Below are 23,220 nucleotides of genomic sequence, written 5' to 3'. Positions count from 1 at the left end.
AGCAGATGGTTGAAGCAGCAAAAAAAACCTAGTGTGGCATTTATCTTTTGAATCAAAAGATTGCTTTCCTTTCTGGCTTCTTTCATGAATTCATCAGATGCTGGAGTAGTCTCTTTCCCTTTCCAGCTATCTGGCTTTTCCTGGTGCCTATTAGCCACCTTACAGTGTCCTACTGATGGTCTGGTAGATTTTGGGGTTTTCACTGTGCGCAATCCTGATGCATCCAAAATTGCCTCAAATTTCAAGCAGGAAAAGCCTCCTTACAAAAAAATTATAAAAATAAAGAGAGAAATTTTTCGGAGTGGGAACATTTTTTCTCCTCCTCTTTTGACTGTAACATCCATACCTCTTTAGCTCTCATAATTAAACCCTTTTCTACTTCATTAACTTGCAGAATGACCAAGGGGCCCTGGGAGGTGAAGAGTGTGTTTCCCACATACTACCCTCCACTTCCAGGTTCTGCTAACCATGACAGTCTTCTAGCTGCCAGGAGACAGATTCAGGTAAGATGCTGCTGGCCCCTGCAAAGATTAATAAAAGAAATTGCTGAGAAATGAAAGCTCAGGGAAAGCTCAAAACAGTTTATTAATTCTATAAAAAACACAAGGCAAAGCCTGACCATACCCTGCAGGGGGTTAAACTGTTTACATTATCCTGGCAATAAAGTGCTCTGTAATTCCCAGTAAAAAACCTGAAGGAAATAAGAAGATGGGAGGGAGCCCACAGGGGCTGTGTTCAGTTAGTCTGTTTACTGTGGCCAGACAACAATACTGTAAAATTCAACATATCCATAGGATTGCTCTGATAAGGCAAAGGAGATACCTGTGGTGCGTTGAGGACTGGATGGTTCAGCCATGAATGTATCTATTGAGCTTGATACAAATCTGAGGGAGCATTGGAAGACACCCTGCCAGTTGATAAGATTTCCTGCTGTTCGGTACCCTACAGTGTCCATACTCGACAGTCTCATGCTACTGTTGCTTTTGAAAGGGAAAGGAAATCTGATGGTCCTTAAATTCACTGTTTTCGCCCAAAAGGAGGATCACAGCATGTTTTCAGCCTTTAAAGCCAAGAGTAGCTTTCACTAGCAAAGCTGTGGGACAGGTTTTCAGACACTGGTGCATCAGAGCCCCAGCCCAGGGCTGCCTCGAAGTGAGCCCACCATGCTTATCAGTTCTATGTTGTTAAAATGAAGAAAACAGCCGTTGCTACAAGTCAGTGTGTGTCCATTTCCTGAATTTCACAGAAAGAAACTGTATGCTCTTAAAGCACTATTTTTCTGTAAGTCCGTGTGGCTTGAAAATCCATGGGGAAAGTTTGATGCTTCTTCCAGTTGGCAGTTACCTTGAAGGAACTCAGTGACTGGGAAATGTAGAAACCAGATAGGCACCATGACAACTGAAAATGTAGCCTTTACCCTTCCTGCCTCACAGTAGGTCTGTAGGGTGAACCCATGTAGAAAGTTGCTTTGGGAGGCTGGGACTAAGATCCTTCCACTTGGTTTGCTCATTGAACATCAGTGCAGTTCGTGTCTTTTCCAGACAGGATATAATGGAACTGGAAAATGTGCAAGGGGCAGGAAGAATGCTCAGAGATGAACACTACAGAAGATTTTTAATACTTTTTTACAGCAGAGTATTGCATCTTCTGGGAAAGCATGAAGCCTGTGAATAGATGGTTGCCATCCACTGTTTCTCAACTAGGTGGCACCAAATGAAATAATCCAACATTACCTGCAAATGAGCAAAAGGAGGTACTTTTTCCCTCACTGTGCATAGATCTGACTCATTGCTGTGAGATGTTTGAGGCCAAACATAAATGTTGTGTTCAGAAAGTAATTGGTTAAATCAGTGGGAAAAAGATCCTCTAAAAAGCAAACAAATATGGAAAGCTGAATGCATTCCCCCATGGAAGGAGTGAGAGACTGGGGCTTCCTTTCTCAGGCAGGAGATGAATATGACAGCAGCAAGAGAATATGTGGAGAAACAAAGCAGGCAGAGGAGGCAGATCAGACATCTCTACTTGCTGTCTCTGGAAAGGCAGTATGGTTGCAAGTCTTGCTTCTGCTGAAGCTGCACTGTGGATAAAGGGAGACCATGCTTGCATGGGTCGGAAGCAGCTGTTGCTTAACCCCTCCTTGGAACCACGTGGCCGAGCTTTGCTCCTAGATTGAGAATTTCAGTGGTGACCCATAACAAACCAGATAGCACTGCCCAAAGGAAAAGATGGGAGTTCCACCCTGGACAAGTTAAGCTTGAAAGCATCCACTCTGCCTTGTTTTCACTGTGTCTTAGCAGAGAGCTGCAGCTGGAGGTATCTCCAGCATCTCCTAGCTGGGTACACAAAGTCCCATGTGCTGGGTCACCAGGTGGAGCCACATCTTGGGGCAGGCCCTGTGTGGCCATCAGATGCTGGGTCACAGGAGGCCACCAGGGAATATGGGTCGGTCACAGGGGATACAGGACAGCCTCACACATCACGGAGAAGTTGAGCAGGTCTGATTTAGCTAACAGGACATGAGAGCTTGAGGAATGCTGTCTGCAGACATTTAGTGATTGATTTAGGAAAACACCAAGCTATTATTCCTCATCTTTTAGTTGCTCAAGCTGCCATAAGTTTCCAGGCTTTCACCACCCTGTCAGCCCTCTGCTTGAACCAGCAAGGGTAAACCTTGGTATTTCTAAGAAAAACACAAATAGCTTGAGAAATTTTTGAGTTTTCTTCCTTCCTAATGCAGAAAACTTTTTTCCTGATAAAAAAAGGTACCAGTGTGCTGCAGGTCCACCCGTGGAATGGCTCCAAGGCAGCACCAAGAGCTCAAAGCTTTGGGTATGAACAGGAGGTGGCAATACACAGTGAGCTGAGTAACCCCAGATATTTCCCAGCCACGCTGGCTCTGCCAGGTCTTTGCCACGGGCCAGACCTACCTGGTCTTCTGGGGGTGTTTAGCATCACCAGCTTTAGAAACAGCAAAGCTGCATGCCCAGGAGAGAGTAGGTGTCATGCAGGTGGTGGCTGCAGTCCCTATGGAGATGCTGATGCCTCCCCACCCTATGAAGAAGGGACCTGGTTGATGAACCTGGGTGGTTAGGCTTCTAATTATTCTTTGTTGGGCTGATGAAGAGAAGCTTTAGATTACAGTGAGAAGTAGGACAGAAGCGCTGGCCGAGGGAGGTGGTAACAGGATAGCCAGGAGAGGACATGAGCTTAGGTATGAACCTTTGCCTTGGTGCTTCTTCAGCCCAGTCCTCAGAGGATTTCACTCCCCTGGAAGCAGCAATGGCTTGGGGGGGGGACAAATGTTTTCTGTTCTCTTCCCTCTGGGCTGGAGAAAAAGCAAATCCTTGTGATTTTTAGCTTCTCCCCAAGACCAGAGCTGAGAACAAGCACAGGTTGTGACGCTGGTTGTAGCTGCTCCCTCCCAAGACTGCAGGTTACTGGCTCATGGGGCCTGGCACATCCTTCATGTGCTGCAGGAGCATCAGGCTGAGTGACAATCCCGGCAAGGCTTTCATCCTGGTGCACTGAGAGGAGCAAGAAAACAGTATCTCCCCCTCATATATCCCTTACAACAGATGATTTGGTCGCAGCCCAGCCAGGGAAGAGATCCTGCTGCTTAAACAGGCTATTTTGTGACAACTACTGTGCATCAACGATGGCTGGAGGGCAGAGGCAGTCACAAATGGATCCATCAGCTTTTTGGGGTCCCAAAATAACCTGGCCCTGGAGGAGCTGGCGGCCGATCTTGGTGAAGCAGCAAGCCTGAGAAGCTGTGACTCTCCCTGTGGGTCAGGCTGTTTCATTTTCACCTGCAGCAGGATGGCAGTGTCCTCGGTGTCCACTTCACCCTCCAGCCAGGCGGCATGGAGCCCTCTCACCTTTCTGCCCCTGAGAAACAGCAAAGAGGGTTAATGCTGCTGCAGATTTCCCTTAGTTGTTTGCTGGTGCTGGAAGGGCAAATGAACAAACAAGCTGTGGAGAGTGAGGAATGCTGTAAAATCCTGGAGCAAATGGCACCATTTGGCATTGCTTGGCTGCACACCCCAGGGAAAGAGAGTGATGCTCCCTATACTGCAACTCCCCATAAATCTGGTGCCACCTCTGCGCCGGGGCAGATGCAGACGCAGACGGTGGGATGCTGTGGGGCAGTTTCTCCCTAGGATGAGGGGGTAATCACTGCCAAAAGGCTCCTGTGGCAATAGGCAGCTGCAGCTGCGGGCTCACTGCCAGCAGCTGTGCCCAGTGTGGGATCTGGAGGCTGATCTCACCATTCCTCGGCACTCAATAAACAGAAGTGCCTTGATGTTTTATCCAGGAGATAAGCATGCAAGGCATTAGACTGCTTTCCCTTGCATGCTCTGTGCTGAGCACGGGAGCCAGCACTGCTGCTGTGGGGCACACTGCGGACAGGCATGCAGGAAGGGGGGCTGCTGGGTGTCAGGTAGCCCTGAGGCCGGATCCCTATGGGTGCTAGGCATGGTGAGATGCTGGAGGTTGCCAGCCCTGCAGGGCCATTTTGCAAGCCAGCTCATGACACATTATCTGTTAGTACTCCAGGGTCAACTTTGCGGCTCTAAAAGTCACTTACAGGGGGAAGAAGACTCTGCTTTTATGCCTTTTTGGCTTCTTGATGATCAATGATTGAAGCCTGGAAGTTTTTTGCTTGTTTTTTTTTTCAGAGACTAACATAGCTGAGCCTTGATTTCCCTGCTTTTGCTAGAGAAAAGTGGCAGGAGAGTTTGCTGGTAGGAATCGAGGAACACTTGTGTGCCTTGAGCATAAGGGACCTTCCTCCCGCTATTTGTTAGGCATTTGAATCAAACAGCTACTAAGTCTGCAGCCTCCTTCCGAGGGGCGATGGCCACAGGGGACAGACAGACCATGTATGCTGGTTCACCTGTGTGGTCTCGCAGCCTTAGCTCTCGGGGACAACAGAGCCGGGCTCAGGGTAGAGCTGTCCCCTTCCTGCACCCCCTTCCCTCGCCGGCTGCATCCACATCCCCTCTCACTTCTGTAACATGTCTGCACAGAAAATGAAACCAGACAGTGGTTTCTAGGTGATTCCCGTCATCCAAGCCGACAGCCAGCTGTCAATCTGTTCATTTTATTCAAACCGCTTGGCTGTACTTTCACCAGTCGGATGCTGGATGCCTGCCCTATCACCTCTCTGCAGTTACCTTTGGCAACCCATCCTGTGGTCCCAATGGAGAACGAGATCAGGCTTGGCTGAGATTGATTTTTCCACAAAACGATGTTTGCTGGTGCTAATTATATGTTACTGCCTCTTCAATCTTTATCAGTTAAATCATCTGCCAGCGCTCTACTAATCATGTCCAGGATGGCCACCGGGCCAAGGGAGCAGTGACCAAGCTCTTCCAGTTTGGCTTTTTTAAGCGTTGGTTTAATACCCACACTTATCTGGCACTTGGGGATTTCACTTGTACTCCGCCATTTATTAAAACTGAAAGCAACGCAAATGGGGAAGGAAGCTGAAAAACACGACCTCGTGAAAGCCTCTTTCTCTGCCAGCAGATTGAACTTGACCCACGTCCTTGGCAGCGCTAAACCAGCCCACGGCCTCTCTGGCAGCCAGCTGAAAGCAAAGCAGGATTTTGAGACCCGTGCAGTGGGAGCTTTGTGACAAGCTGAGCACAAACCTGGTACAATGCTCCCATGTGTGCCGTGATGACAATGATGTTGCCTCATACAGGAGTTCCTGAGCTCTGCTCTTCACCTTGTATCAGATGCAGACATTGCAGCTTTTGAAGCTCCACTTTCTACCAAACTGTTTTAAATCTCTTTTGTGTCTGTCAGAAGAAGAAATTCATGTCTGAGAGCAGAGGAAACCTTGACAACCTGGCGCTCGCTGAATGCAAACTTTCTTCCTCTGTTTTTTTTTATCACTTCTCTTAAAGGCTGCCAGAAGAAATGGGTCCTTTGCACAGTGCAGATTACAAAGAGCAGTTGTTTTTATGCAGCAGAACCAAAAACAAAAATGGGGGATTCCAGTCCTCTTCAAACTCAGTGCAAAGCCAGACAGCATTAACCTTTTCTTTGCCAGGGGACAGTACTGCCCTACCAGCTCATCTATGGGATGGCGCGTTACGATAAACGGTAACATCTACTCCTCTCAGTCCATGCCAAGCTCCATTCCATTTTTGTCTGAATCGGTACAGTGCAGTGAAACCCACCAAAGCCTGTGCAAAAACAGGGCAGAGTGCAGATGTGCCACCACCAAGGAAGGAGGTGGGAGGGAGGTTCGCAGCTGGGGAGTGGGAAAGGGTGACCGCAGCTCTCCCGCGTTCTGTTTCCCTGTTCCCCAAACTGGATGAGCCCCACATCAGTGTCCGCCAGCACCTTCCCAAGGCCATGGTGGAGACAAGGCTGTGGGCTTGGACAGACTATGCCAGCAGCCACCTGCCCACAGCAGGGAGCTGCGTTTTGCTTCTGTGAAGGATGCCCATCCAATACACACCAAAAAAATGGCTGTGGTGCACAAGCCTCCTTCCTTGGTTGGGAACCACTTCTCTGGAGTGAGCTTTGTCACCTCCTGTGCTGTATCTTTTCATGCTTTGCCCAGCCCAGGTTGAAAAGTGCACAAGCTGCTCCCTTTTTCACCGACATCCAACTCATCAGCATTGGCTTCTGGTGCTTCAGTGACCTCTGGTTTGCTCACCTCGGGTTACAGGTCCCAGACTGTGATAACAAGCTCCTCTCGTTTCCAGGTGCGTTCACAACTGATGTTTCTGGGCTGTTCATCGTGACTCCATGCAATTGTTGCTTCTCCCGCATACACAATGTCCTGCTTAGCCTGACATGCTCTAAAGCCCATGTAGCTGCTCTTCTCTGACAGTCTCGGACTCATTGCCTGGGCTCACTCCTGTGAGCCGTTGGTGCAGCGCTGGTAACGCCACGCTTGCTGCGTCGGTTCCAGCGCAGTGCCTGGCGCCCGGGAGCAGTGAGGGTGCCCTTATGGATGCATTCCCCTGGAGATCTTTCCCTCTTTCCTTGGTGGTGTCACACTCGTAGGCGTCATCCCAAGGGGCGCAGAGAGCTGCCTGGCTGCTGCTGTCCTCCCTGACCTTCTTGCTTCGTTTCCAAAGCTCACTGAAACGGTCTCTGTGGGTGTTTTTGTAGAAAGGCTCAGGGCCTGTTATGCTTCTGAAATCACGACGGAGCCCATTAAAACCAACAGTGATGCCTGCCTGTGGCCTGGGGGCTTTCCAGCGGGGCAGCGGGCGGCACAGCACAGTGACCCAACCGACCACCACCGGCTGGGTCTTGACTTTGAATGGAATGCCAGATTTACTATTTTCCCCCCCATTTTCGCTCGTCCCGTTGTTCCACCCGTGTGCCGGCCCTCCAGGCGGCTGCAAGATGGCTGACGGGCGGGGTGAGGCGAGCGCAGGTCGCCCCGCGGCGGGGCGAGGTCTGTTTGCTGTCGGAGAGGCGGGCAGGGCTACGGGCACGGCGGGACACCCCGCTGCTCCCGTAGCTCCCGCCGCCCGGGGACGCCGCGGCCCGGCGAGGGCGCAGGCCGGGGGAGGCCGCGGTGCGGCCGGGCCCGCGTTGCCATGGCGACGCGGCGGCCGCCCCGGCGGGGAGGGCCCGGCGGCGGATTTTCCTGCGCCGGGCGCGGCCAGAGGGGGCAGAGCTGAGGCGGGCCGCGCCGCGCCGCGCCGAGCCGAGGAGAGGAGCTGCGCGCCGCCCCGGCCTCCGGCCCCGGCGGGAACCTGCCGCCGCCCCGGACCGGTAGGTGCGGGCGCGGCCCTTCCCCGGCCCTCGGGAGGCGCCGCCGGGGGTCCCGGCACCTTTCCTGCCGCCGGGCTGCGGCTCGCCTCCCCGGGCCTGGCCCCCCGCTGCCCCGGCCCCTCGCCTCGGGGGCGTGCCGGGGCCCCTTCCGGCACCCCTGGTGTCCGGCGGGCCGGCCCCTCACCCCGTGGGCTGCGGGCTCCCCGGCCCCCCGTGTACCCCCCTCGTCGTCCCGCACTTCCCCTCCACCCTTGGGGTTGTGAGCCTTCCCGGCCCCCCGCCAGCCCCCCTCACCCCGGGAAGTGCCGGTCCCCCCGCCCGCCCCCCTCACCGCAGGGGGTGGGGGTCCCCCTGCCCGCGTTCGGGGCCGGAGGCGCGGGTGCCCCTCGCCTGCTGCCCGCGCCGGGCCGCCGCGGGTGACACGTGTGCGGGTCCGGCCGTGCCCGGTAGCGTCCCGGAGCTGCTGCCGCTCCTGGTGCCGAAAGCGATTCGCACGCTGCTCCGGGGCTCCTGGTTCCTGAGGTGATCTGTGGTTCTGTCGCCTGCGGCCGGCCCGGTCGCGGGGCAAGGTCCTGGGTCTGAGCCCTTCCGAGCATCTTCCAGGCTCTCCTGAGCCAGGTCTGCGCCTCTCGAGGGTGGGTGAAGGTGGTGGTGCTTTGCCTCCCGTGGACGGGGGACATGGGAATGTGATTAGGCTGCGGGATTTCCTCAAGGTCACCCTGGGAATCAGACCCCAAGCATCCTCTCGCTATCGCTGCTCCCACCGGAGCTGCCAGGCTCCTGCTGGGCGAGGGCACAGGCATGAAAATCTGTTTTCCAGCGCCCTGGGCCTCTCTCCTGCAGGAAATCTCAGATTTTAGTTTCTACACCTTGCCAGGCTGTCGGAGTGACAAACGTCAGAGCAGGAGCCCCGGCTATATTTATTTGGCTTAATATCTTTTAGATATTAGGTGTTCACGGTTAAAGGCTGGGTGTTTTTGCCATGGCGTGTTCGTCTCTGAGAGTCTCACTGCTGTTAGGATCTGACCTCGCGTGGCGTGGCTGCCGCTGTTGGTGTTATTTCTGCAGTGATTTTGATCACTGCAAGTCACTGTGGCATTGCCTCCCAAGAACTCACTTCTTGGCAATGGCAAGCTAAAGGCAATTGAACTAGGGTGGTACTGAGCTGATAACGATGTGTGGGACGTGGGTGGCAGTTGTCTTGTCCTCAGCTTGTGTTTTGCTTTCCAGGCTGTTATAAATAAAGGTATAGATGAGGTCTAATAGGAGGACTTGCTCTAACCTCTTCACCAGAAAATAAAACCCAGTATTTGGTGAGGATTTACACCTTTGAATGTCTTGCCTGTAGGATTTTTAACTGTGCGCTGCTACTTCTTCTCATTGGGGTGCAATTTTTCTGCTGATGCTGTGCCCTTGGGTTCATTTGTCCACTGAGTACCCATTGTAGTAAGGAGCAACGCTGTGTTTTGAGGGCAGTGGTGATCGGTGGCAGAGATGAATGGCCAAGGTGGAACAGGGAGCAAATCTGTATTATAAATTGGAGCCCAGCACTTCTCTGAAGGAAAGTCTGCAGTCTTGTTTGATGCCCAGCAATCTTGTTAATGTCTTGCTAAGATGCCAGGACCCTAGAAGATCCTCCTGCTGCCGTTTTAAGAAGGAGTAGTGTGCTGTATTAAATTACTAGGAGGCAGAAATCACTGACAGCCTGTCAACTGCCCTTTTCCTGCCAAGATTTAAATTAGCGGGCAAGACGGGAAATATGCCAAGGTGACAGCAGCACAAACATGTGGAAGCAGCCCCCCTGCTCGCTTGTGTGTCACACTTTGTGTTGTACGTGTCTAGCGGGGCAAAGGTGCGATGGAGGGAAGGGATGCAGCGGCTCGGGTTTGGTGTGCTTCGAAGCCTGGGAGCCACAAGGATTTGGAGCTGTGCTCTGATGAGTGTCACAATGGAGAAAGTCTCGCTTAGGAGCCCCAAGCACTTCATGTGCCTGCGCAGCTGATCTTGCGTAACTGTTGTCATGCTGAGAATTGTGAAATAGTAGGAGGGAGAGATTTTCTGGAGTAGGTCATCAGTGGTTTTAGGTGAGAAAAGCATGTTGTGCTGTGTCTAGCTGGAGTAAAACACGTCTAGATCCAGCATCCCTGACCGGTGGCCCAGTGTTGCGAAGTCCCCTAAGAACAGCTTTTCTGTGAGGGGTAAAGCCTGATCTAGGGAACACCCTCATTGTAGCGTATGAGATGACCGTGTAATGCTGTGAAAATAGTTAATTATCCTTGGCACCCTGGGCTTTATCTGAATGATCTGCAGCCAGGAGGCTGTAAGAGGAGTGGCTGATGAGTTGCACCTTCTCCCTTGGCTAGGTGTGGTGTAGGGCTGCATGGTCTCCATCTCCGGCCCCCCAAAGGGCCGGGCTTTGGGTTTGCTGCTGGGCTGGGGACTACTTGTTTTACAGATGTTGGAAAACCTCTGGATTCTCTTTCACCTTGTTGTGGCAATACAACGCTCTTGGAAGGCAATTGCCAAACTCACAGTAGCTGCTGGAAGGGGGTATGTCCTCATGAAATTTGGGAGGTGAAAGGCTTGTGTGGCAAGAAGAAAAGTTTAGCAGTGTTGAATGTAGCTGCGGAGGGACTCGTGTCCCTCTGCCATCTTGCAGCACGTCTGCCTTGTTCCAGTGCGATGCCTTCGTTTGTCACTTGATCCCTGGGCTCGCTTGGGCCAGGGAACTGCAAATGTTTTGCATTGCCAACTTTGCAGTGCCAGCAAGATGCCCTGCGCTGGGTGTAGCTCTTAATGGGCTATTTCTCTTTGCCTGAAATCATATTGTGCTGCCAGAATGACATAAAAGAGCTTTGAAGTAGGCCCCAAGGGGGAAGGAAAAGGGGTGGAAAACCACAAAATATTTTTGTTCTGTTGTTAGGAGACCCTGTGCTAGGGAGATGATATGTAACCAAACCAGGTTTGGAATAGCTGGGACAAATGTGTTCCCATGTGATCCTGAGTGCTGCTGTTCATGTGTGCTACGGTAGGATGCTAATTTCCTATGAAGGGAGTTTCTGCAGTTTCCCCTTTTCCAGGCTGTTTCAGAACAGAGATGCATTTCTAAGCCTGTCTTGTTCCGGGCTGTCTTTTTTTTTTTTTTTTCCCAGAGTGTTTTTTTTCCCTTTTGTTTTTGTTTGTTTGTTTTCTTTTTCCCCAGAATGAAGTTTCTACACAGCTGCTGGCAGGTGAGCTGCGTCCCAGAGCTGTGCACCTTGGCCCTTGGCTGGAGTAAGCTGATGTAGCTCTGGCAGAGGCAGCGGAGCAAACTTGGTTTGTGCTAGCTGAGGTTGGGCCATCATGTGTGAGCCCTCGAGCTACAGGAAGAGCCTGGGCACACAGCCTCTTTAGCCTGTTGCTTACAAATTTGTTAATGCCCTGTTAGGCTTCCAGTTGGACACACTTGTCTCCAGCTGCCTCTGCTCCTCTCTTTAAATCTGCAATACTGTGTAAGGACAAGTGCCTGCGCTGCTCCTTCAACAGCGGCAGTGCGGGATGGGGAAGGATCTGTCTGGTCACAGCATCCTGCCTTCTGCTACTGCAGGTACATAAGGACTGGTTATTATTCCTTTTATGTCTGTGTATGCATTCACCTAAATCCTTAACCATGTTTTCAGGAAATGCAAAAGCCTGCTTTGATGCCCGTGTTTGCACATTTGGTCTTACTTAGAAGTACCTGAAAATCTGCACTCCCAGAAAGTTAAAAGAGTCGGAATTATTAATTACTCATCATGGCAAATGAGCTACAGATGCTGCCTGTGTGAGCCAGTGCATTGTTTTTATTTTTCACTCTCAAACATATCATACACACTGCATATGTTTCATTGTGCTTTTGTCATAAATGGCTGCATGGACTCTAGCCTTGCTGGAGCTGGTTGCCTTGTCTGTCTGCAGTGAGACAGCGGGACGTGACAGCAAGCATTACTTCTCCTCTGCTGAAGAGGTGCCTTGAGGTCTAATGGGACAGTGTGTTTTCAGCTTCCCTGGGGCCGTGATTTGACGAGGCCTTCCTGCTGCAAGGCTGAGTCCTCTGGCCTGTGCCTGGCTGGGGTGTGGACCGTCATGTGGCCGTATCCAGCTAACAGCACGGCAGGTTGCTAGAGCTAATGCTGTGTTGCTCTAGCTAATCCTAAGAGCAGATAAATAATCTTTTCCTGTTCTCTTCTGTTTGCTTTCCAGCACAAAGATAGCGGGAAGGAGGAGGTGGATTGAGCTGTCCAATGCAAAACTGGGTGTTGCTTTGACCTTGCAGTGTTCATTGCCAGGTAGTTCCAGCTGTTGTGAAGATAAAGTAACAGAGGGTACCAAAGCTTTAGGAAACACGGCAAAACCCCAGAAAAACTCAATTGCAAGACCTTGTCACCCTGGGTGGTTTGGATTTCTGTCTGACAGTTTCCTCTTACATGTCGACATGTATGAAAGCTTTGAATGTTTACTGTCTTAGGAGGGCTGCCTGCATGGAGATTATTTGCTTGGGGAAGGGAAAGGCACCTGGGCAGCAATACTTGTTCCGTGTCAGGAGAAATGTGATGGGATGTTGTTTATTTAATTTGTCGGGTCTCTGTTGACCTTGATTTAATGCAGCCTGTGGTGAGCTGCTCACAGGAATGCAGTCTTACAGTTATTTTGTTAAACCTTTTTATAACTGGTTCTTGTTGTCGTTTTGATGTAGCTGTTGTGGGTGGGTGGTTACACCTTGTCAAACTGCGTTGTGCCCGGCTCCTTCCTTTGGGTGCTGATGCTGCTGTGTGGCTTATGAGGAGAGCTGTCTGGATTTTTTTCTTTGCTGGTTCTGCAGCATTTATCCAGAGGCCAGAAGGAGAGAGGTCAATTTTGATCCAGCTGAGTGTCTTAGGATGGCATGAATTTGAGCAGCTGGAGATGACTAAGTCCCATAAAAGACTGTGCCTGCGCCGGCTGGAGTTTGACTGTGTGGTTGGGGCTAATGCTCTTGATTTAAAGGCTGTCCCAACTATGAGGAGCTTTGTGGACAAAATGGGGAGAGGGAAGGAGAAGGAAAACTTCTCTTATACAGGACAGTGGTGCTGCTGCGCTGAATGACTGTCTTGGAGGAGGCCTTTGGGAAGAGAGAAGGTGTGTGCTTTTCATTTGTAATTGGAGCACAAAGATAAGGGATTTTCAGCAAGTCATTTTGGTAGGAGAGAGATACTGTGCAGGTGAGCTTTTAGTTTGGATCAAGCCAGAAGCCAGTCCAGTAGTGTGATCCTTCATTTCTGAATTCAGCCGCAGCTCCCAGTGAATCCTTTTTGCTTTGGCATGGGGCTGTGCTGTGTGATGTTAAAGCTCCTAGCCAGAGCGAGCACTGGCTTTGCACGGATAAATGTGTGGAAGGAGGCGGTAGCATGTGGTGTGCTTAGTCTGGACCAGCACATCTGTCATTTCTGTTGCTGCTGAGTACTGTGTCCTTGTCACTGCGATGTCTGTCCCCTTACTGCCTTTAATGGTTGTGCTGCCTGCGCACCTTGGCAGATGAGACTAGGGCAGTTCCCTGTGCCTACTGGATAGGGTGGGATGGAAACACCTTCTCCAAGGCCACCTGCAGACTGGGAGCTTGTTTGGTGCCCCGTTCAGTGCTGTGCTCTTTGCTAAATTTTGATAGTTAGGGAGTTATAAAAAAAGAAAAAAGAAGGAAGAATGTTTTAGGGACAGGATGTGTCAGGGGCTGACTGTGAATTTGGGTACTGATCTCTCCTTTGCCACAGATTCAGAGCACGGCCTTGGATAAGCAGTAAAATGTCTGTCTCTGACCCTGTCTCCTACATCAAATAGAGACAGCAGCACTTCCAGGGTTTTGCCACGTCTATGTGATAACAATGGCGTCTGTTGCAGAAGGTATGATCTGATGTAGTAAATGATCTCTCCTTCTGGGTGCTTCATTTTTCTTTTTCAGTTTTTGTTGGCTTTCTCAAGGATGGGGGTAGCACCCTTTCCATGCCCTGGGTAAGCTGAGCTCTTCTCTGTAAGGCAACAGGAGCGCTTGTTGGTTCATCTCATCCTTTGGGAGCAGCTGTTGTTTATGAAGGCTCTTTTCTAAAGGTAGTGGATCATTTAGTGGACATAAAACGCACTGTGTTGGCCTGATCCCCTTCCCCTGAACTGTCCTGCTTGCTAAATCTGTGCATGACCTGAGCAGCTGTTGTCTTTTTGATGCCCCCTTTTTTTTTTTTTGCAGAAACTTACAATGAAGATTTGTTGGTGCCCCGCTCTAGTTCTTCAAAACCAATGGAGAGCTTGAAGGAAATAGCTTGGATACTGAAGCGATAAGCGCTACAGAAATGCCAGACACTATATAAACAACTAAACTCAGCCCCCGGCCCTTCCTGAAAGAGGGATGATTTGCAGAAATACTTCAACAGATGGTCTGAATTTGGCTTTGGAAAGGGGGGAAGAAATGCCAGGCCGCTGCCGAGCGGTGTGTGGGCGCGTGCCGAGCACGGCATGCCGCCTGCCAGCACGCTCCGGGAGAGGCTGAGCAGGCTGTTCCTGCAGCCTCTGTGAGCTCGGGAGGTATCTGTGCACTGCTGGCTCGGTCTCTGCGGCTCTGCCAGGTCCCTGGCGCACAGCGAGCTCCTGCTTCTCCTGCGGCAAGGTTCGACTGTGGCTGCTTGCTGGGCTGTTCTGGAGGAGGTGGGCCGTGGCCAGTCTGCAGAGGCGTGGGCTCAGCTCGTGGGGGAGAGGCTGCGGGGCTACCGTGCGGCTCGTGGGACGTGGCTTGGCGTGCGGGTGAGATTGCGGGAAGGCCGCGGCGTGATCTGACACTGGGTTGTCTCTTGTGCTGGCACAGTTACCTGGACTTGTGGCAGTGCAAATTCAGGTGGTCTAGTGCTGGAAGCAAACATCCAGCTGTGGCAAGGGGTGTGTGCTGTTGGGACACATCTGTGCATAGATGTGGGTTGACAGACTTGCTGGTAGCCTGAAAGGACAGGGGGTGGGAGAGGGTTTACATGTCATTGTGAGGGACACTGATGAACTCTGGCAGAGCTGGCTGCTGTGGCCAACCTCCCCTCTCCCCTGATGAGCTTACTGCTTGTGGTGGGTTGACCCTGGCTGGACACTAGGTGCCCACCCAAGCCTCTCCATTGCTCCCCGCCTCAGTGGGACAGGGGAGAGAAAATATAATGAAAAGCTCATGGGCCAAGATAAGGACAGGGAGAGAACATTGACCAGTTACCATCATGGGCAAATTAGGCTCGGCTTGGGAAAATTAGCTTAATTTATTACCTATCAAATCAGAGTAGGGTAATGAGAAATAAAACCAAATCTCAAAACACCTTCCCCCCACCCATCCCTGCTTGTCGGGCTCAACTTATGATTTTCTCTCCCTCCTCCCCCCAAGCGGCGCAGGGGGATGGGGAATGGGGGTGATGGTCAGTTCATCACACATTGTCTCTGCCGCTCCTTCCTCCTCAGGGGGAGGACTCCTCACACTTCCCCTGCTCCAGCGTGAAGGTTCCTCTCATGGGAGACAGTTCTCCATAAACTTCTCCAATGTGATTCCTTCCCACAGGCTGCAGCTCTTCACGATCTGCTCCAGCATGGGTCCCTCCCATGGGGTCACAAGTCCTGCTAGCAAACCTGCTCTGGCATGGGCTCTCTCCACGGGTCCACAGGTCCTGACAGGAGCCAGCTCCAGCATGGGCTTCCTACAGGGTCACAGCCTCCTTCGGGTGCATCCACCTGCTCCGGTGTGGAGTTCTCCGTGGGCTGCAGGTGGAGATCTGCTCTACCGTGGACCTCCATGGGCTGCAGGGGGACAGCCTGGCCCACCATGGTCTTCATCACAGGCTGCAGGGGAAAACTCTCTGCTCTGGCATCTGGAGCACCTCCTCCACCTCCTCTTCACTAACCTTGGTGTCTGCAGAGTTGTTTCTCTCTCACATTCTCACTCCTCGCTTTAGCTGCGGTTGCTTGGTTTTTTTCCCCCCTTCTGAACTATGTTATCCCAGAGGCATGACCACTGTTGCTGATGGGCTCAGCCTTGGCCAGCAGCGGGTCCATCTTGGAGTTGGCTGGCATTGGCTCTGTCGAGCGTAGGAGAAGCTTGTAGCAGCTTCTCGCAGAACCCACACTTGTAGCCACTGTGCTGCCAAGACCTTGCCACGCAAGCCCAATACACTGCTCTTGCAGAGGAAGGGAGAATGTGGTTTCCCCAGCTGGTACCAGACCTGGGGTCCTGACACCAGCCATGGCAGCAGGAGAGTGCTGTGCCACCTCTTGTGTGGGCTCTGCTGTGGGGCAGGTCGGTTTTCAGTAGCCGGCTGGCTCTGATGGGGATTGTGGATTGGAGCCAGGAAGTCCTTGTCTGAGGACCTCTGGAGCAGAGCGGTGTGTCTGGTTCCTGCATAGCCAAACCATTGTTAGTCTTCCAACACAGCATGCCTGTTACACTGCTCACTGGCACGACAATTTGTTGTCTAATGCTATTTGCCATTCCTGCCATGCACTCTTTGGCAAGGCAGTGTTGGCTACTGGTTAAACTGTGAGGTGTGCTTCAGGGGTGTGGGGTTTTTTTTTGTGGTGTTTTTTTTTTTTTTGTAAACTTTATGAAAACAGGTCTAGTTCTTAAGCAATGCAAGATGAATTGCTTCACTGAGGATGGTTAACGTGTCAGGAAAATTCCTGTGGCTACATCTGGCAGATAGCAGCATTGCACTGCGTGTGGAGTAGCTAGATAACACATTTAATGTCCAGAGAATGACTTTCCAAGTTCTGCTTCTTTTCACTTTTTTCCTCTTGCTCTTTTTCCATTCTTCATAGAATCATAGAATGGTAAGGGTTGGAAGGGACCTTAAAGATCATCTAGTTTCAACCGCCCTGCTGTGGGCAGGGACACCTTCCACTAGACCAGGTTGCTCAAAGCCCCGTCCAACCTGGCCTTGAACACTGCCAGGCGGGGGGCAGCCGTGATATCTCTGGGCAACCTGTGCCAATACCTCACCACCCTCATAGTAAAGACTTTCTTCCTTATATTGTATGTAAATATCCCCTATTTCCGTGTAAAGCCATTACCCCTTGTCCTATCCCTACATGCCCTTGTAAAAAGTCCCTCTTCAGCTTTCTTGTAGGCTCCCTTCAGGTACTGGAAGGCTGCTGTAAGGTCTGCCTGCAGCCTCCTCTTCTCCACACTGAACAGCCCCAACTCTCTCAGCCTTTCCTCATAGGAGAGGTGTTCCATCCCTCTGATCATTTTTGTGGCCCTCCTCTGGACTCACTCCAACAGCTCCACGTCTTCCCTGTGCTGAGGGCTCCAGACCTGGACTCAGGACTCCAGGTGGGGTCTCACCAGAGCGGAGCAGAGGGGCAGAATCACCTCCCTGAGCCTGCTGGCCACGCTGCTTTTGATGCAGTCCAGCTGGCTTTCTGGGCTGCAAGTGCACATTGCCAGGTCATGTTGAGCTTCTTGTTCACCAATACACTCAAGTCCTTCTCGGCAGGGCTTCTCTCAATCCGTTCTCCACCCAGCCTGTATTTGTGCTTGGGATTGCCCCCACACATGTGCAGGACCTTGCACTTGGCCTCATTGAACTTCATGAGGTTCACACAGGCCCACCTCTCAAGCCTGTCAAGGTCCCTCTGGATGGCATCCCTTCCCTGCAGCATGTTGACCACACCACCCAGCTTGGTGTCACTGGCAAACCTGTTGAGAGTGCACTCAATCCCACTGTCCATGTCACCAACAAAGATGTTAAACAGCGCCAATCACAGTACTGACCCCTGAGGAATGCCACTGGTCACTGGTCTCCACTTGGACATCAAGCCATTGACCGCAACTCATTGAGTGCGACCATCCAGCCAATTCCTTATCCACCAAGTGGTCCATCCATCAAATCCATGTCTCTGCGATTTAGAGACAGGGATGTTCTGCGAGACAGTGTCAGATGCTTCTTGTGTTATCCGTCTTCTGCTCTGTTTAGGTGAGCAGGACTGCATGTGTTTTCGTTTGCCTGTGGCCTCCTAAATATATTGTCTTCCTGCAGGAAATGCCTTGCAGACTACTGATTCATGGCGCTCTGGGTGAGCAGGGGGCTGGTGGATGGATTATGCCACAGACTCCTCAGCCATCTGGCAGGGGTTGCAGTGCCTGTGACAATTCCTTTCCTTGTCGCAGAGTGTGTACGGGTTTCCCTGGAGGAGCTGCTAACCTTTTTAGGAGCAACATGACCTGTGTGGGACCACTGATACATGTTTAGCAAGAAACCAATTTGCTGTGATCTGAACAGCTTTCGCTTAAGCAAACAGCTGAGGTGGGAGGAGAGAAATGCAGGAGCAGAGCGGGTATGGTCATGTACCGCCACAGCAAAGGGACTGGCAGCAGCAGTGTCCTTTATCACCATTCCTGTGGCTGAGAGGCAAGAAATATTGATTAACATGGCATTTAACTAGCATTTCTTCTAGTGTACTGGGAGCATTAGTCAAATTCCGCCTTCAGCGGTGGGAAGTAATGAGATAAGCTTCGTTCCTTGGAAAGGTCTCTACCTGCTGTTGCAAAGTGTTTGGGAGGCTGGGAGGTGTCGTTTTGTTACCCTGTGTACTCTCCATGTCTGGCCTTTTGTACAAAAGGCACCCAAAACACTTACAGTCTTGGCTCTAGCTAGCAGCTGAGCTTGCAGCCAGTGTTTGCACTCTTATGTGGTGGCTCCTGCTTGATGCTTCTCTGTCGCCTTGCCTTAGGTGAAGCCCAGCTCATCACTCCAGAGGGTGACACAGGAGGGTTTACAGCCTTTCAGACCCTGGGGTCTTGTTTCATTGACCTACGATATTTTAGCGTTGGCCCCCACATTGGCGGCTGGTGCTCTCAGGCCACTGTGGCTTTGCGGCAGGGGCAGAGCGTGGGGTTTGCTGGATGCCTAGGTTGTTCCAGCCAGGTTCATGCAGTCCCTCTTTGGGACTCTACAGCTATCAGTAGACGTATAATCCCACAGGGCTCTGGATTTCTAGGTCTTGTAAATAATTTTATTCAGAGCCCAGAAGCCCGTATCTCCCAGGCTTTCTTTGAGGGATTCTTGTTCGATTTTATTGTTGTTTACTGGGTGTGTTTTTTTTTTTTTCCAGTCCTCACAGCAGTCAGGTTGCAGGCTCCTGCTGAGAGTGGCAGCCCTGCTTCTCACTCCTGCATCTCTCTTTTTGTGCCAGCACAAGCATTTGTGTGTTCACAGCTATGCACTGACCTGGGAACAGGCCTGGTCTGAAATGAGTTCCTCTAGTTGCTGGGGGAAGGAAGAGCTCCGTCTTTTTTGGCAGTAGCCTGAAGTTATGCTGGACTAGTGTTTGAGCAACCACAGCCTCTGGGAAACAGAATCACATGGCTTAAGAGAGATGCACTTTCTGGGGGCTAAAAATCCCTGGTAGGGTTTCCTTCATGAAACTATTTGCATCTTCTCTGCTAACCCACTGTCAAGGCTGCATTGAGCCTGTACCAATGCCTCTCTGTGCAGGACAAACTGCGGTGTACTACACTTACGCAGCCCTGGGTCTTGCCTGGTGCCTGCCTGTAGATTCTGTCTTTGAGGAGAAGAGTCAGCATCATGTCTTTAAAACGCCCTGCAATTCACATGACATAACCCTTGCTGCCAGAAAAAGGTGCTTGCTTTTCATGCCTCCCTGGGATGGCCCTGTGTACCGCCGGATGCACACGGTATAGCAAGAAGTGGGAACAGAGGGTAAGAAAACCCCATGCCTTTGCTGTGCTCTGGCACAGTCCCCTAGTTTCACAGAATAAGTGTGTGCTTCAGAAAGCACTCAGTGAGCACGTGTCCTTGGAGATGCAAGGAAATATGACCGACTTCCTCTTCCTCTCCCTCCCTTGCATGTGTGGAGGTGGTGGCAGTGCTTAGCAGACACATTTAGCGTGAGCACAGCTGATGCCGAGGAAGGCTCCTCTCAAGGCTGGCAGAGGTGAGGGATCTGGTTACCCTTAGGCTGCAGAGATGGGAGGTCCTCTCTCAGCATATCTGAACCTTGCTGGGATTGTGCGTCGTCTCTCTTTCCTGCTGTCCTTTTGCTTCTCCCTGCCACAGTCTGTCCCTTCCCCTTCCCGTTTCTGAGGGCTCTGTTCCTGTTTTGACATGGAGGGTGCACATGGTCTTGCCTGCCTGCCCCTGTTGCCAGATAGGTTTTGGGAGCCGGTTGAGACTGCTTAACTTGGTGGAGCTCACACTGCAGCTTCCACGTGCTGCCTGTCCGGCCAAGCTGTCCACTGCTGGCTTTGGGGACGTGGAGGAGACAGGTCCACGTGAGGAACGACGTGTGGCAGGTTGCTGGGGGACCTGCAGCCCCCATGCTGCTCCATGGCCAGAGGTTGCCAGTGCCAAGTGGTCCTGGTGGGAAAGGGGCTGCCTGCAGGGTCCCAAAGCAGCAGGGTGGCATCCCGAGGCTCACGATGTGCTCTGCGCCGCGGAGGCAGGAAGGGACAAGCTGGCTGTCCCTTTGGAGAGGGGATCCTGTGTCTATCGTTGCACCAAGGGCTGGGGGAATGAGCAAGGCTTTTTTCGCATTAACCAGGCAGCTGGGCTGAGTGAGCCACAGGGTGCGAGCCGGAGCGCTCCTATTCTTCTCCTCGGAAAGCCGTGTCAAGGCAAGTACTTTACTCTCTCGCACAGCTATTATGAAAGAGCCTGGGTTTGCTACGTCCTTCTCTCCTTTTGCCCTCAGGGCACGCTGGGCTTGTTTGAATTAATGTAATTAGCACACGCCTTATTAGCTCACTAAGGCACAAAGAACTCATGTATATTTGTAGCCAGGTTAAGCAGCCCCTATTAATTTAATAACCGTGTCCTCCTCAGTGCCTGGCAACAGTTAATCGCTGGTGGTGACTCAGAATCAGCCAGTATGGAGGGAATGTGGGCAAGGTGTATATGTGTGCGGTTCTCTTTTATTGAGTTGTATTTTCATTAATGAGCAGAGCTGTGAAGGGAATTAGCAGCAGGCGCAGTAGACGGAAGGAAGTATTTAGTGCAGGTTTACTAAACAGTCAGCGCTGGATATTTCCTATGCTTTATGCTGTCTGTAGAAAAGGATCTATAGAATGAATCAGCATGATGTGACACAGACTGAGAGGCAGAAACATACAGAATTAAAATTTAGCAAACTGCTGTTGAACTCTGCACCAATCAGTTTATGAACTAGGTACTGATAGTAATTTTGCTTTGTTGTCTACCCTGTTTCCCTTCAGTGAATCCTGGTGCAGAGGAAGTGGCTGGTGTGTTCTGGCGCTGCTCGTAACTGAGACTGCAAAAGGGCAAGGTTCTCGTGAAGGGACAAAAAATAGTTGCAAGCAGTTTCATTTTCTGCACTGCTGTGGTCCTCAGTCGCCTTTGCTGGTCTGGGTCTTGCCACATATAGAGCTCAGGTAGATCCTGTGGGTCACTACCAGGGTGCTTGCTACCAGGTTTGGGGTTTTTGGGGGTTTTTTGTTTGTTTGTTTTTTCAGAAGATGCAGGTGATGGGGGTGAATGCCAGTTTCACCTGGAATGACGCAGCCTGGAAGTCCAGGACGGTGGTGCGTATCTGTTCCTGTATTCCTGCATGTGGGATAGTAAGGTCCTGCACTGCTTCTAAAGCTAGTGAGTGAAGCATTTTGGGGGCTCTTTTCAGCCAAGATCATTGATGTATGCAAAGGAGGCTTCCTGCATTTCTTCTCTTCTTCTCCTTCCTGCAATAATGACAGGTCATGCTCTTTGTGGTGGGCATGAGCTGGAAGGAGGAGCAGGAAGAGTGGTGCTGGAAAGCTTGCACAGTTTTGGTCAGGTTTTCTGCAAGCAGCTCTTGGGGTGAGATGAAGGTATCCCGCCTGCTCCCCCTCTCTCTTTTTACTTTTCTCATTTGCTCTTTCTACACCTTGCCAAGTAAGCTTGGGCTGTCAAGGCCTAACTGTTCCTGGTCATCATGAGCTCGTGCAGGAGCATCGTTGAGAAGATGAGGCTGTTACAGGCAGATGGACAAGTAAACCCCATGAAACTGGACAGAAGTGTGTATGCGCTTGTAATAATGTGCCCGCTCACTGCAGCTGGCAGGGGACCAAGTCCCCAGGCTCCAGCAGAGAGGATGAGCTCTTCTGGCTTGCATCTGCTGAGGACCTGGTCCTCTTGGGAGGCAGAGTAGGAAACTAAAAGTCTCTGCGAGATCTCTGTGGAGTGACACGGGATGCACACAAGTCTGTCTGCGGCAGGTTGGAGCAGATAGATTTATTTCTCCTTCCTTAAGGCCTGTTCCCAGGACAGCCCAATGCTTGGATGAAGGCACTGTGAGTGGTTGGTGGGGTGAGGAGCTGCAGTGGTGTAAGTTGTACTGGTGGTACAGAGGTACTATGTACAGCTCCTAATGTGTGCATTGCAAGGAAAAAAAAAAATAAAAAATGAAAAAGTCTGCAGGAAGAGAAACGGTTGCTGAGGTACCTCAGGTCCTGGCCGGAGATCGTAATTTTTTTCAATTTTTTTTTTTTCCTCTTTTTTTTCTTTTCTCTGTTTCAGGGGCAGGAAGGGACACTGCTTGGCTTGGTGGTTAGGAGGCTTTCTGTGCAGGATCAGAGCAGCCCCCTGGCTCAGAGCTGTGAGCTGTTTGGCACACACTGAGACAGGGGGTGTTTTCTAGGCCAAGTTTTTTAGCCAGTGACAATTTTTTTTTTCCCCCCTCTTTCTTCTCTCTGTCTGTTCCCTGGCTTGGATGAGTTTGGAGAAGGAAGGAGCAGCTTTGCCATAGTAGAGTTTAACCCAATGGCTTCATTGGTCTTCCTTCGCTCTATGCCGTGGGAGCAGCCATGTGTCAGAGCCGGCTCAGCAGGCCCCGTGCCTGGCTGCTGGACTGGAAGGGATAGAGCTGAATTTCTAGCCCTGGAGCAGCTGAAGTTGGGGCTATTTCTGGTGCACGTCTTGTTCAATATCTGCCTGAAGGAACACAATGTAGGGGAAAAAAACTTGGATTTGTGGGTTGTTTTTCTTTCTTCTCAAAAGAAGAGTTTGTATTTTCCCCCTCTTTCAAGGAGAAAAAGCCTTTTCTAGGGCTGCATGCAGTGTTCTGAGAAAAAACATACTCATCTTGTGACATGAAGGTCATGGTCATCTGTAAAAATTGGTCCTTGATGTGGCTGCCGCCAAGCTCTCCGACTTGTGGGCCATCATCAGGGTCCTGGAGGCCTTGAAATGCATTGTGTCCCTCCTGCGCACCCCGTGCTAGCCCCGAGGTAGGACCGGCAGCTCTCAGCAGGTCTGCAGCAGGCACAGCACTGACTTGCGCTGTCGGTCCTGCCCATCTGCAGCCTGGGGTTTTGGCTGCAGCGAGCCGGTACTGTCCCAGGAGGATGCACTTCAAGGCATCCAACAGGAACAGCTCTGTGAGTGTCTGGGTGTTGCTCTGATGAGGTACTGCTGCAGTTTGGCCCAAAAAGATGCTTATTCATCTTAGCAGGGC

At 51.4% G+C, this 23,220-nt stretch overlaps 1 protein-coding gene across 5 annotated transcripts in view; it reads left to right on the top strand.

The window, feature by feature from the left end:
• The window catches only part of SLC25A22 (solute carrier family 25 member 22), a 184,882-nt gene that overhangs the window by 122,922 nt on the left and 38,740 nt on the right, over nucleotides 1-23,220 (top strand). The window contains exons 1-3 of one of the 5 annotated variants that reach the window (XM_075425193.1): nucleotides 11,982-12,059; nucleotides 13,706-13,851; nucleotides 13,988-14,404. The exons of 1 other annotated variant lie outside the window; for it this stretch is intronic. The gene's annotated coding sequence lies outside the window, so the exon portion shown is untranslated. Of the gene's footprint in view, nucleotides 1-7,662; nucleotides 7,753-11,981; nucleotides 12,060-13,705; nucleotides 13,852-13,987; nucleotides 14,405-14,437; nucleotides 14,539-23,220 lie in introns of those variants that run through there. 3 more of the 5 variants (XM_075425194.1, XM_075425191.1, XM_075425195.1) reach the window with 3 other exon arrangements.

This window comes from Opisthocomus hoazin, chromosome 7, assembly GCF_030867145.1.
Source record: "Opisthocomus hoazin isolate bOpiHoa1 chromosome 7, bOpiHoa1.hap1, whole genome shotgun sequence".
In the NCBI taxonomy this organism is placed as follows: domain Eukaryota; kingdom Metazoa; phylum Chordata; class Aves; order Opisthocomiformes; family Opisthocomidae; genus Opisthocomus; species Opisthocomus hoazin.
This window is presented reverse-complemented; position numbering and strand designations above follow the sequence as displayed.